Here is a 15,670-nt window from a genome sequence, read left to right as displayed (position 1 = left end):
CCCAAAACACATGCTGCTATTTTAGAAATTGAAAATATTGCACTACCTAACTTCTACAAGCTAATGGTTTAAAGAATAACTTAATGTGTGGTAGGTGTTGACAGGAACCTAAAGATGATATTTACCACTTATGAAGATCCCCTTTGCAGCATGATTTGTTGTTTAACTCACTATTGCCAGAGCAGCTGACTTGTAATAGGAGAAAAGCATTTTCTAAGCTAATAAAACTCCTTCAATTCAAAAACCTTTTTTAGCTTTGCAAAAACAATTGTCTAGATATTGATGCCACAACCCACCATCAAATGTTGGATAGACAGCCTAATTCAAATAAATACTTACAAAAGTTATACTTGAAGCATAATTTGCTACTACGAGACGCCATATTTGCATGGAGAGAAGGAAGGAAAATGATGGGTTGATTTTTTGCTCTTTCACACTATCTTCCCATATGCAATAACCCTATGTTTCCACAGGGGAGTACTCAACGGGTGTTCTTTACATGGAAGCAAAAAGGTCTTAGTTTGGTAGGGCATCTTTTTAATAGGGAGACGGGCAAACTGTTTACTTGCACAGAGATTGGGGCAAAACTATTATCTGTAAGATTTGCGACCCATTCACTCTACTACATGCAAATAATAAATCAAATTTGATCACTAGTGGTGGATATTGGAGGGGCCCTAAGGACTAATTGCTATGATAATTTGCTGCCTCTACATTCATACAAACCTCTCCAACAGACTAATGTAGAGAAATGAGGACAAGCCCTCAATATTGAAGAAGTTGTAGATAAAATCATTCTCGGCTACTGCACAGTAAGGAAAACTGAAGTCAAGGAAGTTTGAAGGGAATCTCAGTTTAAATTAATTCACGGGGCCTATAAAATTTTCCATCCTATGTAGTCTGCAACTCAGGGGCGGTGCCTAAATTTCATCTGCCCAAAGTGCAAGGCAGGTTCTGCTACCTTAGTGAACAGACTCTGGTCATGTCCACTTGTTTCACACTACTGGTTGAGACTTTTGCAATATGTTCACTTAATTACCAGCAATTTTTACCACTCAACCCTTCCCTCTGCCTTTTTGGTTGTTGGGAAGACCTAACCGAAAAGGACATGGGCAGGGGGAAGAGGGACTGGATATCTGTCTGTTTACTAGCGGCAGGGTCAGTACTACTTAGGGTGGATAGATTCTCTCCCACCGAAAACCGATGCGATGGTGTGCGCGCTGAAACAGGTATTTTATGGAGAAGTGCTAGATGCTGAAATGAATGATGACAAACATATATCAAACATTTTTGACGAATGGTATTCGTTTATTCAACATACCTTTCCCATCACAGTGCAAAACAAGATTCTGGAACCTTTCCGTCGTTCCACATGGTAAATACCAAATTTTTTTTAATAGTGCAAACACGGTCTATGCTTTATACCTTAACTAGATTGTCTGGGCAGAATAACAAAACTTCTGAAAAGGGGGGACAGTTCATAAACAGTATATGTGTATTAACTCAGTATATAACTGTCTATGAGGACTTCAGTTCATTTTATATACCAATCCCTTTGTGCACACTCCTTTTTGGATTGGGGTTGTTTTAAAAACAATTTTTTTTCTTTTAGGAAGAATTTATGTCCAAAAGGACGCAATCCAAAATCAAATTAGAAAGGATGGTGACATAGAAGCTTTAACTTAATCTTTTATTATATATTCTTAACCTTAAACAAAGGGAAAGTATTAAGTAACTGCACCGCATTCTCATCGCCAGTCTGAACGCAGTGTTGAGATGCAACAGGAAATGAGAAGAAGAAATCCCTCCTAAAAGAATGGAATTTCCATCTCAGAGCAGCATGACAGAAACAAGTGTCCCCATTGCTTTTTTTTTTCCTCATCTTTTTGTTGGAGACAACTTTGAAATTCTTGATTTTCCCTCGGTGGCAACTGTCACAAAGACAAATGAAAATGTAACTCTCACTAACAAGGACACAGCTGTCAATAAAAAACACAACAGAGGATTCAAATTCATCCTAAAACAAAACAAAAAAAGACAAATTGTCCTAAAGAACACTTCAACAAAATAGCATGTGGAATGGATATATGCAAAGATATGTTTTATTTATTAATCTAGATATTGTAGTTTAGCAATATTCCCTGGGGCACCTCTTTAGAATGAAGTCTTTTTTATTTCCCAATATGTAAAAAAGCAAGCAAATAAAATTTTCCTTAATACAAAGTAGACTGTTGTTCACCCATTGTTTTTATAAAGTGGTTGAATATGAAAGTGTATTGCATAGGTAAAACTTTTGTTAAATGGAATAGGAAAGCGTTAACACTCCTGCAAAGTTATTTGTTTGCTGTCTGGGTAAATGTTCCTGTTATTACTGTTTCCCAGAAACAATAGGTATATGCCAAACTGTGAGGAGTTGTCTCTGGAAATCATGTCTCCATTGGAAGATATACATTACATATAGAAGATGGCATACAGACTGTAATTTTTCACCTAGTAAAATTGTTTTTATTGTTTTTTTGTCATTAAAATACAGAATATAACAAAAACAAACATTAAACAATATAAAGATGCCATAAAGGTGACACTAAAACCAATGCCATGAAAAGTAAAAGCGTAACAACTAAAAAAACCAACCAAAAAAATATTAGGAGCAGAACCAGAAATAAAAGCAAAACCCACAAGGAAAACAAAATAACAACATGTGCATCATCATATCCTAACCTCATATCATAGACAAATGTGTACATTATGGAAGAAGGCACAAAATTAAAGGTAACACTTTAGAAAAGTTAACTTAGATGGTCATGTACAGATTATACTATGTAGAATATTTAAAACATGTCCCAAATGTATGTCTGTTCGTTATCATCAAGCATTCTACAGATAAAATTGTACCATTTTGGATAAAAACACAACATAAACCTGATGTCCTGTCGCTCTGCCTCAAGCAACTCTCTATAAAACATTATTCGAATAGAGAAGAGTTCAGCGTCAACCATGAGTGAATAGAAGTGTATCCATGCAGCCATGATAGCCCTTCAGTCTGCAAGAAGCCATATGCTTATCCAACTCTGTAGATCTCGATTAAGTGGAAGAAGGTCCACAACCTCCCATAATCAAATAAAAGCAGTAAAGGGCAGAAGGGCATTGTAACGTCTACTGCTATAAGTTTGGGTAATTATTTAAACAATCTGAAACACCATTTCATTTATTCACATTACCTTTATGTCTATACTGTGAAGCCAAAGATTCCTATGCTGGTTTTTGGAAACTGTCAAGACAAGACCGCAACCCCTTTTACCACTTGCTTCCTAATCTATATTTTGCACATATTTTGATACCTATATTTTAGACTACAGTAAGGTTTTTATCTAAATTACCACATTTGTACATTTTTCATATATCATGACACTTAAGTTCAAGTTGCAAAGCATTACCCAAGAATAAATATATATCTTTGGAGTTATGTGACTAAATATTCAATTCCTATTGGACTTTTTTTTTTAAATATGGATCCTTGATCTATGCTAGTTTTGTAAATTGTAGAGATCTTTGCTAGGGTGTTTTTAATGCAAAATGCATCTTAGTAAAGGGATAGGATGTCAGAACCTACGATTAGGAAAGGAAAAACATCTGCAAATTACAGGTGATAAATATGTGTTACAGTAAAATTGCAAACTTGAAGTGTTAAAATCATTAGCTTTGACAAAATCTTTAGATTTAGATAGATGAATATTTGCACAGATAGGTATCTGGATATAGATAAATAAATACCTACTATATGTTCAACAATTGAGAAGTGTTCTGGTTTTCACTGTTACATAAAAGTATGGTACCAGTGAAAGTTTTAGACAAAATGGGGCCTTGGCCAAATATAAAGTAGGGCCTAAAAAGCACAATAATATGCCTCACTGTACCACTTCCATTCTGTCTATTGGGGCCCTGGACAAGGGGGGGGGGATTGCTCTGACCTAGAATGTGACCTGTATGATACACCCATTCCTGCAAAACACTTAGTGATTTTAAAAAATAATCCAAATGTCATAACTCCAGACTGGGTTGGATGTGCTAACATCATCTCATCAGCATAGAATTTTCTTTAAAAAGGGCCCAAATCTACCAACATATGCTACTGTTTCCACCTAAACCATGCTTATTATATTGTATGCCAAACCACTAAAAAAAAAATGGATAAAATCGGGTCACACATAAGGAAACCTTTTTACCTGTTGCAAAAAAATTCTGTTATACATTACAAATACAGTAGAGTACAAATACAAATAAATAAATACAAATACACATGCCAAACAGGTTTAGTAATACAAAGTATTATTGTCAGATAGGTACTGAAATGTACTTCAAATTGCTTACATCAATAGGGGATCCTTGGGATTTAACCCCAGGATATGACTGGTGTGCATTATTCATGGATGGAAAAAATTGGAAAAAAGCATGAAAAGGAAGAAAGAGAAAGGTGATGAAAGGTAGTCAGATAGTCAGTCAGTTAGGTTGCAAAAAGACATATTTCAGTTTGGTTGCTGCCAGTTCAGTGATCAGTAGTTGGCGATACCATTTATGTATAAAAAACTATATGACATCTATAACAACCAAATTTCATTAGATTTGCACATACTATGGTTGAGAGAATATTAGACACTATGACATTTTCCAATGAATCTGTGTTATAGTGAATGTGGCTGATTTCCATTCCAAGTTTTGTTGGGAACAATGTGACTAAGCACATGAAAGTGCTTATTCATACCAAGTTCCAGTGATCTACCCAATTTAAGCTTTCCTGAGATTGTTTTTGGAATTCCATTGTAGTAATGCCCACTCATGCTGAAATATGTCAGCCAGTAATTCCAATCGGGCAATTCTAATGCCATACACTCAATGTCAAATTTGTATCAGCCAGCCTACACGATGGATCATTTTAACACATTTAACATCAACATCAGTTCTTATTATTTATTACATTAAAGAACTAAAGACAAAGCAAGAGCATAAATAATATTGTGTAACTGAAATATATTTGTTGCTGCATTGCATTTGGAAAACTAATAAAACAACATGACATTGTTACTTACAATCCATGTGATTTTCATGCAGTAATAAAAACATTTGTATTCAAACTTTAATGATATACTTTCATCCATATAAAATAAAACAACTTTGCATGGAGAATCATTCAACAATAATTTATTAACAATGGAATAAATATTTAAAAAATATTTGGGAGAATACAAACACCAGAAAACATGGCCAGAAATATTAAAGTATTGTTTTCATACTATATTAAAATGCTCTGTATGGCAAAACAGGATGTGAATTACATGGTGCACAAAGGAACAAACAACACTTTGCCATTTACTAGTAATAAATATATCTTCTGTAACGACCAAGCTGGAGCCTTATAAGAGTCTGTTAGAATTATCCAGGTTAGTGTATAAGAACTTTTTTTTTAACATCCCCAGTAGAAATAAATATTATTTAACCATGGTTTTTTTTTTTGTCTTACTGGGTTAAGAGATATCCTAAAATATGAGATTATTTAGAGATGGTTATGCAAGCAGCAGTTCCAGTTTAGGCATATTAAGGTACATGTTTTGTATTCTGCCATTCATTTTACCAAAGTATTATTGTAAAAAATGTGAAACATTATTATTTTGGAACTCTGGAGTTTGTATGTTTTAATTTAACACTATTAATGTTATTAGAGCTCATGTTTTTTTGGGGATTTATTTTGTGATTGTTAATTATTAAAACATTATATGCCTTGCCACAAGAAAGAATGTTTTTAAAACATAAAAGAACTAATGTAAAATATTTAGAACCTGTATGATTATTGCTTCCCAATATGGGCCAGTAATTATATGTTTTTGCCCATTTAGAATGGGATCTACATAGACATACGACAGATTTATAGTTTTCTTCAGTATTGGCATACCTTTTATAACCTTTTCTTACTGTGGTCTGGGTCCCCTTTGCAGAGATTCACACTTCTATTTGTACTGGCACTAGTGCTAGCTAATTACCTGTTTCAAGAACACTGTGCTGAGTCTGTAATGGAAGGAATTCCAAAATACTTGTACCTAGGTTGTCTTTTTATATTAGAAACCATAGTATCTACTATAAAAGACAAACAACATATTGAAAATGGAAAAACCGAGTGTGGAAAGTGGAGGAAATCATGCATTGGGGACACCTTCTAGACAAAAGAGGAAACTTCCACTAACTTCTTCTTGCATTTCTGAACCAGAAGTTAAGTAAAACTTCTCCAATGATAAACAAACAGCAGGAAAAACTCCTGGCAGGGATAAAATTAGATCTATATCAATCTAAATCTAGTAGACAAAGGCAACCCAGTTAATCAGACATTTACAATATGATACATTTATACCTTATATGCAATTTGTCTTCAACGTTATGATAACCTAAGTCACCTAAACTGTTGGAAAATGGTCTGAAGATACATTTAGTAAAAAAAAAAAAATTCTTATTTAGTATAATAATCCATTGTAATAATAAATAATAATTTGTGCTAAATTAAATAATACACATGAATACATATAAATATAGATTTTTTTTAATTTACCTGGTCAGCTCAGCCCAATTCTCCATTTGCAAATGTGTTTCCTGGCAACCCTAATAAGAAGAAAAATAAGGTAATATACAGTTTTTTAGCCCCTACAGTACTTGCCTAAAGAGGAACTCCAAAAAACTTACCTAGTACCTATTTTAATCCAAAAGCATCTGATGAATGACTGAATGACTAGACTAGAAAGGACACAGAGGTTTTTCTTAGTGTGTCAATAACTGAGAATAACGTTCGTGATCAGTCACTTCCTGTGGTGCACGTGACTTCCTGTGATGCACGTCACTTCCTACAGCGCACGGCACTTCCTGTATCGCTCAAACGATCGCATCTATTGTGTGTACAATATCTACGAACGATCGTGTCGTTATCTCTATGTGCAGGATCGGTGCTATACGATCGTTCGTATATATCGTGCAGGATCGTTCGTCGTTCGTTTTCCAACGATAATAATTGGAAGTGTGTACGTAGCTTTAAGGACAGAGCAGCTACTAATTCAACATTATTAGTGATCAAAGAGTATAGTTTTAGTTTTGAACATTTTTACACTTATTTTGTTATTGTGACTGTCACTACAGGTAATATGCTTGTTCTGGGCTCTTATCAGCACACAAGTATTTGTAAACCTGGAACCTGTATTGTTCTGCTTTTTCTTTTTTCAAAACAAATTGTACAAAAAAAGTTTAATTCTACATGTACCAAAACGCTTTCATGCTTAACTATATTGTATAATATTTAGGAATAATGGAATATTTCTACAAATATTTGTACTTTGTTATAAAACTATTACTAGAACAAACTCACAACATTTTATACAATTGATATGTAAGTACCAAAGGAAAACAGGCTGTTTACTTAGCAAAGCGATTTACCCTTTTTTGTATTGCACATTATTTCCAAGAAAGTAAATATTTAATATTTTATAGCATTTTTTAGAGCAGCACTAAAATTTTGTTTTTTAATGGTCCAATTACAAATAAATAAAAGGCTTCAAACAAACACAACAAATAATATTATAAAGTGAGAGAAAAGGAAAAGTAGTTGGTTATAAATTCAGATTTCAATTCAAGAACTAAAAATGAAATATAAAAGAAATATAATAAAAACTGCATACTTTTTACGTACTCTTCATATCTTTTACACTAAGATGGCATCAGGCTACATTCATTTTTTTTTTGCTGAGCACAGTAAAAAATAATGGAATAGATAATGTACCTTTTCACTGCACTTATCCAAAATTAAATGAACCTGACAAGCAGAAGGTGGGGGTGTATATAGGCTTCCTAAAATCTGTGCAGAGATAGTCTTGATGCACCATATTTTTAAAATGTAAATACTCCTGTGGTAACCTTTATACCTTTCTAGATGTTTATTTCGTACATTAACACTAAAACAAACTGACTGTTCTAATCCTTTTCCCTTCACAAACTCTAGTAATGAATTAGCTCTCTGTCAGCTAGGTTAAAGGGTCATTGAAGCTACCTGAAAAGATCTAGTAAAATAAAGTAGTGCTTTATCTACTGCTGAGCTAGCAGCTTCCTGTACCTTCACATATAGCCTTTCCTGTAAAGGTGCGTACACACTTCCAATTTTTATCGTTCCAATCGAACGACGAACGATCGATTGGGCAAAAAATCGTTCGTAAAAAAGTAACCAACGACGCCGACGAACGAGGAAAGTCGCTGGAAACGAACGACCGGACCGGCGGATCGGATTGGACGACGATCGTTGAACATCGTTCGTGTGTACGGTCGTTCGTTGATCGTCCATGTTCAGAGCATGCGTGATGAACGAACGTCCGTTCACTTTCCTGTCGTGCACATAGTTCCTCTATCGCTTAAACGATCGTATCTATTGTGTGTACAATATCTACGAACGATCGTGTCGTTACCTCTATGTGCAGTATCGGTGCTATACGATCGTTCATATATATCGTGCAGGAACGTTCGTCGTTCGTTTTCCGGCGATAATAATTGGAAGTGTGTACGTAGCTTAACACTTTCAGTCAATCATCTACATTCCAGGCAGATATGTGTGTGTGTCTAAAAAACGTTGGCTTCTTCAAAACATTAGCCACAATTGTATTTAAATTATTGCATGCCAGCTTCACAAAAAGTAATATTTCTGATGAGATTTAACCCAGTATGCCCATGTCCAATAGTAAAAGGATTAAAGTATACATTTTTTCAAAACTTTTTATTTTAGTTTTATATTTAATGGGGAATGGGTAGAACCCGTCAGGTTCTTCTATTAGATTAATTTCACCCATTACTTTTTACCAGATGAGATTGGAGGAAAGTCTGCATCAGGGATATAGACAACAATTAAAAGAAAAATGACAGTGGTTCTATTGTTTCTCTACTTGAATATTCCTGCCTACCTGATCCTTCCTCACTCTAAAACAGTAAAGTAAAGAGTAGGTATAGACACAGTTTAGGACCCACTGCTATTAGTAATAAAAAGTCTATTATGTTTATGTTCAGCAATAGATAAACAAAATTGTAGAAAAAAAAGATTTCTTTTTACCTTCGCACTTGCACTCTAAAAAAAAAAAAAACGAATAAAAACTCTGCAAACATCTCAATGAATATGAATGGTAATATGCAGTACCACAACAGAAAGGATATATAGCATCATTGAATCATTATATATTTATTAGATTTGTACTTGAACATTGCAGGCAACTATATTAAAGAGTGCTGCTACCAGAGTGAATTTATTATATCATTGTAACAAATGTCTAGACAGAGAATGGTGAAAGTATGTTTTTCTAATCTGCTGAACTGTTGAAGGCCGTACATGCTTTTCTTGGTGATAAATTCAAAGGTCAATCAAGTTTTAAAGCATTAAAGAAAGTTGTCATTTTTACCGTTAACAGTAGATTAAAGTAAATTTCTAGGGAGTATTCTTGATTGTTGTATTTTGTGAAAATAATGAGTAATATATATTTGCCTGAATCAACAATCTACAATGTTATTCCCTAATAAAGTGTATATATACAGTTCAATAACAAAGATTACTAGTGTGCCTTTTTCAGTGACTATAATATGTCTCTTTCTTGAATAACTCGACATTTCTAAACATTAAGCTACATTTACCATTTATTTGCTCAATAAACCATTGCATCTAGTTCACTTTATATTTTTAGGCATTGTGCAGTGGTGATGATGTTTTTTATTTTGTTATTTATTTATTCGTTATTTATTTCTGGACATTTTTAGGGCTAATAATCAAGCTATTGCTGAGGAAATGCTAGCACTGTCATGAGGGACATGTACCAGTGTTAAAAATATGACAAGAGATGGCAAAGTTTCAAAGTCGCAAACACCTTTGAAGCCAAAGCATCAGTGTAACAGCCATAGAACTAGAATAGCAATGTTCTTTCCTAATGAAAAGAAAGTTGTCTAACAGTGTCTGTCTTTTATAAATCAATGCTGGGTAACCAGTATTTTGTATCAGATACTGTTGTGTGTGTTCCTTTGCCCATCCCTTGTTACAATAAATGGGGTATGTTGAAAAGTTCTAGGCTCAACCGTTGTGACTGACCCAAACCACGACAAATACACCCTCAGATTTTGAGTAGTGGGTCACTACATTTTGGCACGCCTTGTAAGTTTAATAGTCTAGGATAATTGGATGGACAGCTTGATAACAGGCTCTACAAAATGTTCTTATACATTACCATTGGAAGCAACACTATTAACCTGTAACACAGAATATATAGATTCTGTTATCATATAGGGCATGGGAATTTCATCGGGATAATCATATGCTGCCTGACCTTTATCTTACCTTCTAGCCTTGGGTACATATACTTTTAAACATTTGTCTTTCTGCCTTTCTTGGAATATGCTCTTTAAGTGTTTCCTATAATTTAAATCCACCTAAGCTTCTTTTGTGCCAACATATCTTTAAAAGTACTTATCCTATTATTCTCCCTTTTTAAATACCCTAGGATAAATATCCTACTTCCATATAATATACAGTATAATAGTGTTTCTATTACTAGTATAAAACTAGTATAAAAGCATGTCCAGCTCATAAAAATTGTTGAGAATTTTAAGAATAGTAACATATACAAACGTTAGATCTGATATAACACATAACATTACACATATGTTGTTTTCATTCTAATTATCATAAATGAACAATAATGCAGATTTGTCATTTAGCCCCCTACATTTACTACTACTTCCAGCTAGTTAAATTAGAATCTCCTAAACCCTTGATACTCTCCTGTCCCTGTTCCATTGGCTTCTACCTTCATTTCTTCTGGAATACAATATTTGGCCACCTTCATTGGCCAGGCAGAGATTTAGTAACATTCATACCCGTCATAAACAATGGAAGTTGGGATTGCTGGGTATACCTGGCAAAAACATTGAGCTGTGAATGTAAAGTTCAATAAAATTCAGTGAGTACGGTAGGGTTTAGGCAGGTAAGGACAGTTATTGCACAAGAGACATGTCACTTTCTGCAATAAATACCATCCTGATTGCCAGTTTTTCAAAGTGGGACGTTAGGGACTGTCAGGAGTATGCTGGTACAACCTGTCCATTTTACAATTTTAGATATGAAGGCTCCAATGTTCTCTTTGTTATTGATGCGGTGTGGTGCCATAATGCTAAAAATCAAATGTCCTGAAAAAGGTTGTGGATACCTATGAGTGCTATAGATTAACTAATAATTTGTCCAGGACCGGTTGGCCCAGAAAATTCTGGCCAAAAGCTCATTAAAGCTAAAAGAAGCCTCCCAGAACCCTAAAATGATATCACAAAATCTGTAGGTATTTTTTGCACCCACTCATATCAACTACACTATGATGAGATATAAAACAAAAAGAGCATTAGAGGAAGACTACTGCTGGCCAAGAAGCAGATAGACAGAAACCAGGCCTTCTAGAACAATATGCTATGAACTGATGAATCAGAAATGTCCACAGTAACAGTAGAATCGTTTGGTACAAACCGAGGACAGCATTTCAGGAGAAGAACCACATACAAGCTGTAAAGTATTGTGCTAAAAATGTTAAGGCTTGGGTTTACTTGCTTTAGGATTTGGGAAGCCTGCGGTCAGCTCTAAATTCTGCTTCATGTCAAAGTGTGCTTGATAAAAAATCCAAATCCAAATGTCAAAATGTTTATATTGTAATAAAATGGATATTTTAACCCAAAAATAAACTAAAGCATGTTAGCAAATCCACCAAAGAATTGCTTAAAAAAGAAGACTAGTCAGAGCCCTGATTTGAATCCCATTGTAATATTTTAGGAGGATTAAAAAAAGGCAGTTTATGGAAGGAAACCCACAAACATACTGAAACAGAAGGAATTAGGTAAAGAAGTCATTTCAACCAAGGTTGATAAAAGTCAATATATTCTTATGAGGCAATTTCATTTTTTCACAGTTTGCCATTACATATATTATTATTTATTTGAATAAATGTTTGGAGACATGTATCCGTAACTGTATCTGTTTGCACCATTTTTTGAAGATCTAATGTTTGTCTGTTTTAATATTTTTAAAAATGAAATAATGCACATTGGATAAGTATATATATATTCTGTTCATTTAACGATGGTTTATCTATATTAGAAACATGTCAGTTCTGAACCTTGTCAAACATGTCAACTCAGGCATATTAAAAAGTCATGGACACTTCAGTGAGCTTTGTATTCATTGGGTTTGAATGTTTTGCAATGGGCAAAACTTTACAGTAATACACAATATATTATTCCTATTGATGAAACCTGTGTAGAAACTATTGGAATACTGGGGAAGTGATTAGTCCTGTGTTTATGAATTGATAATTGTTATATTTACTAAATTAATTTATTACACCTAAATATATTTACTTAATAATATTATTCCTAATTAAATACTTGTTTAAACATCTGAAGTCTATTGAATGTAAACGATTATTATAAACTTTTTTTAAAGCAGAAATATTCAATGCTTAAGGGGTAATTTCACTTTTATATAAAGCAAAAAAATAAATTGCGATTGCCACTAAAGACATTTTGATAAAACTTAATTAGATTGTCAAAAGAATTTGAAGCAGAAGATAGAAAACCATACTTTTTACAGCTTTGGCTATGTATAGTACACATGTACTTTCATGATCGTTTTGAGTCTATACACAGCGCTCATTCTGCTATGTGAAGAGACTGAGTGAGTGGCACCCCACTATTGACATGCATATCAGTTGTTTCAGATCAGTTCTTAAACGATGTTGATGAACAATGTTGGGGGACCACTGAACACATTGGATTTCTGCCTGGGACAAACGATCTTGCTTGTCTTGTGAAAATCTGACTTACACAAAGATTATATGATGTCTGTACTCAGCCTTGGTAGAATGAACTCCCAGACAGAGTTTCCAGCTCTGCACTCCTCTATGGCTAATCTGAATGGATCTGGTCCAGGATTCAAAACATTTGCTAGCAAATGACTTTTAAGAAATTAATTCAAGGTTTGCTGTATCGCCCAGCTTTACTGATAAAAGTGTGTCCTCTCCAGCCTTTGAGAGCTTTAATAAATCAGACCTGATGTCTTGGCCTTACTTTAGTTTTAGGTATAATTTACCATATCGATGTCTAAATCACTTTGACTCACTATAGTCATTATTATGCTAAGTGACTTTCCCAGCAAAGTAGGCCAAATTGAACTTGTCAGAGAAAGCTTTTCACAACTGAAGAAGTTTTCCTACCAGTCCACATAAATTCAATTCTAAGGTAGAAAACACTGAGAAGGAATTGAGGGTTATTCTACTTACTATATTGAATGATCCAGCAAACCTGGATTGGATTTCCTAAAAATAATTTGCTTTTAGTTGGCAAATATTTTTAGTCCTGGATCAGATCCTCTCCAGGTTTGTTGGATCGCCCTGGTGAAGCCCAGATGATCTCCCATGATAGTCTATCTTCTCGAGTCTTGGGGAGATTTAATAAATCAATGTGTTTGAATATGCAGTAAATTCTTGTCTATTGCTTAGTATTTACAGGATCTAATATTCATTTACATAGAAAAATTCAGCAATATACTTTATTTTGCCTGTAAGTAACTGGGGGTGTGCAGATCTGTATTATCTTTCATCCTAGCTTTGGGAGCTAGCACTGTTATAGTTTTAGAAATGTTTTAATTAGACAGCTTCACCCAGTTATTTACTGTATGTATGTGTCATAAAATACTTTCTTATACAGTACATACTGGCTGTATAATAAAGGACCAGAAATACATCATTAATATTCAAAAAAATGTGCTGCACGTGTCTGCAAAACCCAACCTTTTGGATAATTAAACTGGTAAGTGGTAAATCACTTTTTATTTACCATACATAGGGTTCCACTTTTAAAGGTTTTTAACCAAGATCCACTAAAATTTTACACAAGATTCACACAATTTTTAGAGTGGACTTAATTAGAAAATGTGTAAAGCAGTAAAATTTCATTGACATATTTTGAAATTAATCCAATGTTAAAAATAAATAAAGTGTACATTTTGGATAAAACCAGGCGAATCCTGGGTAAACATTTATAAGCAGATCTCACGTTCTATTCTGTTCTTTACAGGCTTTTAAAATAATTATAGTCGTAAGCAATGTTTGAATATTTTCATGCTCGTATGTTTGTTCATAGCTGTCTGCATCTATTTACATTCATTGGTCACACAAACAGGTATAGCTGCCCTTGGCAAAATGTGAACAACTCCCAATAGGCACACTAATTACTTCATACTGCCAAAGTAGGATCAAGGTATACATTAAATACTGCTGTAAAGTTAATAATAAATTGTTCATTGGGTGTTACCCTGGTTTACAAAATTAAGTTTGCCACAAAGCAACATGTCAATTTGCCTACTGGACACCCACAGGCTTGTGCAATCAGAAAAAAAGAGCAACAGGCACAATACATGTAAAGAAACGACTGGTCAGAAACTTTTATTGGTTTAACTTCACTGCTCTTTACAGTATGTCAATGAATAACCTGTTAGTCCGACCCAAGAAATATTGCCAAAAAAACCATCATCAAACATTCTTTTTTATGTTTTTTTTAAACTTATTTTTAGATTTATGGACCTGTAAAAAAATGCTGTGTATTATTGGAAACATTTACCTTAAAAAAAATATCCTTGTGTTTTGGGGAATTTTAGATCCAGTAACATCATCTCCATTGGTATCAGTGACACCACTCTCTCTTGGTTTGCTTCCTATCTGTCTGGCCACTCTCAAGATCCTTACAATGGTAATTACTCCTCGCCCACTCTCCTCCCGGTTGGTGTTCCACAAGGGTCAGTCCTTGGACTAGGTCTCTTTTCTCTGTACACCTCCTCGTCCAAACCTTGCTACCAAGGATGGTAGCAGGGTCCAACTAATGCTGTACTGAGGTTTTTGAAAGCAGGAAGCTGTGGTATTACCCACATGTGAAGTGGAGCCTCCGTTATTAAACAGCTGAAATCCAATGAATGAAATGGGTATCATGCTTGATGTATTATCCATCAGAAAATTAGGGGGGCTCTACATGACTTGCAGCAGATCTTAATAAACCTTACATAGTTTCAGTACAGGGGTGTGGAAACATCACAGACTGAAGGTATGGCTAGAGTTCTGCTCTAATAATATATTTTTAAAATTAGAAGGAGGCAGTGCTAGAACACTTTTTCTACATAAAGACTTTGATGGTTAGATTTGCAAATCAAGCAACATTTACAGTGATATATCATTGGTAATAATAATACTAATTTAAACATGATTATATTCTATGTAGGTAATTTATGAATAATGATTGGTTAATAAATGTAAATACCGAACAATGTAAAGCTGCGTACACACGTCCAATTTTTATCGTTGGAAATGAACGACGAACGAACGACCGATTGGCCAAAAATCGTTTGTAAAAAAGTAACCAACGACGCCGACGAACGAGGATAGTCGTTGGAAATGAACGACCGGACCGGTGGATCGGATTGGACGACGATCGTTGACCATCTATCGTGTGTTTGGTCGTTCAGTGATCGTGCATGTTCTGAGCATGCGCGATGAACGAACATTTGATCGATCCAGGCTGTATTGTGTATGTG

The sequence above is a fragment of the Pyxicephalus adspersus genome, chromosome 3, assembly GCF_032062135.1.
Source record: "Pyxicephalus adspersus chromosome 3, UCB_Pads_2.0, whole genome shotgun sequence".
In the NCBI taxonomy this organism is placed as follows: Eukaryota; Metazoa; Chordata; class Amphibia; order Anura; family Pyxicephalidae; genus Pyxicephalus; species Pyxicephalus adspersus.
This window is presented reverse-complemented; position numbering follows the sequence as displayed.